A 2,239-nucleotide genomic window follows, 5' to 3' on the forward strand; every position below is an offset into this window, starting at 1 on the left:
CTGTTAGTTAGATGAAGCTGGAACTCATGGTTTTAATGCATTAGATTTGACTTTACTTGTTGGTGATATGCTTGTGTTGATTGATTTTACCTAGCATGCTTTAGTTAATGATTTGATTGCTTTAAATTCTTGTTCTGTGTAGTTAATGAACACAAATCTGCATGAATTTGAATACCTAATAATATAGTGAACGCTAGTTTATTAGAGCTAAGATCAAACCAATCTTAGATAAGTAATTGAATCATTGAATTAAGGTGTGTTAGAGAACTCATATTATGACTGTAATTGTGTTTTGATTAATCAATCTTTTATGGCTCCAATCTTATTTAATAATTGATTTTGTGTTAACTATTGTGTGACCATACATAGATTTACATGAATTGATTAATAATTAGTATATTTAGAACTAAATTGCTAATACTTCTTTAATTGGTAACCAACAGTAATAGTCCTAACTAATGTATAACCATTGAGCGAAAGCGGATTCGAACTAACAGAAGTGTTTGTTTATTGATTAAGTTTTTGTTAAAGAATTAAGTTCATCTAAACTTGCAAAATTAGATAAAAACCCTTTTAGCTTGTTAATAATTAGATTAATTTAGTGGTAAATAGATTAATTAAGAACACCATTCCATGTGATCGACACCCGACTTACCTAAGCTATACTGTAATCTGACTAGGTACACTGCCTATAAGTGCATAGTTAGTCTAAGTTTGTTAGGTTATAAATATTAAAATTAGTGGGTACTTCCGTGCACATCAAGTTTTTGGCGCCGTTGCCGGGGAACGGCTTAGTTTATTATTTATTTATTTGCTTTGGGTTAATCGATCCTTTTTGTGGGATAAAACCTGCAAAAAGTTAATTTTCCAGCAAGGTTTGAATTTTTTATGTTACAGGACTCACGACGTGAATCTTACAGATTCACGACGTGAGAACTGTAATTTTTAGTTTTCTTTAGTTTGTAGTATATTTTTCTATTTTAGTTCGTTTTTACGTTGTTATTTTGTTTAGTTTGCAGGAGTTCATGACCAGAGGCTCTAACACACCTTTGGTGCCTCCACTTGAAGATCCGGAGTCCGCCCTTCACAAAAATAAGAATAAGAACGCGAAGGAAGATCACACGCCAAAGAAGACGCCATTGCAAGAACTAAAATCAGCCTTTTCAAGGAAGTCGGGAAAGAAGACAGGAGAGTCAAGTTCAACCCCAAAGGATAAAGGCAGAGTTGAAGAACTTGGTCCAATTCCTATTCCACACGAATCCGAATACGAATCCGACACAGAATTTGGCCTTTATACGAGTGAACCCGAGAACGAGCCGGAGAACGAGATGGCAAATATAGATGAGATGGCCATGGGGGACTACAAAAAGCGCATTCGAGATGATGTGGGGCCGGGTTTAGTACATCCTACGATTCCTCCCAATACCACATTTGAGTTGAAGGGACATATCCTTACTGCACTGAAAGATATCTCATTTTACGGGAAGGATTACGAGGATGCTTTCAAACACTTAGACGAGGTGAACGATATTGCGGATTATTTTAATACTCCCAATATCCCAAGGGAGACAGCTTTGCTAAGGATGCTACCAGTCACTTTCAAGGGAGCAACAAAAGACTGGTTGAAGGCACTCCCACCCGGTACAATCACCACCTGGGCCCAGTTGCGTGAGAGGTTTCTAGATCAGTTTTGCCCACCCTCCAAAATCTCTAAACTCAAGAAGGCAATTGCCAACTTTGAGCAAAATCCGGGGGAGTCATTGTACGACGCCTGGGAACGCTACAAGGGGTTGTTAAGGAATTGTCCTCAACATGACCTCAATATTCAGCAAGAAATGTCAATATTTTATGATGGGGTGAATGTCATGACTAGACAATTCCTTGATTCGCAAGGACCACTAACAAAGAAGAACCCAAATCAGGCCAAGGAGCTGATTGAAGAGTTTTCAAGGCACTCTCGTGAGTATCACAACACAGGGCGTGATGGAATAAAAGGCGGTGGAGGTACACAGACTGAAGAGATGGCTGCTGTAATGGCAATGCTTAGCACTATGGATAAGAGATTGACCCAAATGGACCAATCAATTCATGCAATTCGAGTTGGTTGCGAAAGATGTAGTGGCCCACACTTGACAAAGGATTGCAATATGGATGAATATGGAAACAAGAAAGCCCAAGTATGTTACTCGAGTGGGGACAAATATGATGAAGATTGGAGAAAACCGAAGAGGGAGTGGCT

General features: G+C 38.5%; 1 non-coding gene across 1 annotated transcript; it reads right to left on the reverse strand.

Annotated features, from left to right (window-relative positions):
* Window positions 1–1,712: 1,712 nt before the first annotated feature.
* On the reverse strand, window positions 1,713–1,819 carry LOC145110338 (small nucleolar RNA R71). Its single transcript, XR_013709720.1, has one exon. It is a non-coding gene; the product is annotated as a small nucleolar RNA R71 (small nucleolar RNA).
* Window positions 1,820–2,239: the final 420 nt, after the last annotated feature.

Source organism: Lactuca virosa, chromosome 4 (genome assembly GCF_052849685.1).
Source record: "Lactuca virosa cultivar CGN04683 chromosome 4, Lactuca_virosa_CGN04683_v6, whole genome shotgun sequence".
In the NCBI taxonomy this organism is placed as follows: domain Eukaryota; kingdom Viridiplantae; phylum Streptophyta; class Magnoliopsida; order Asterales; family Asteraceae; genus Lactuca; species Lactuca virosa.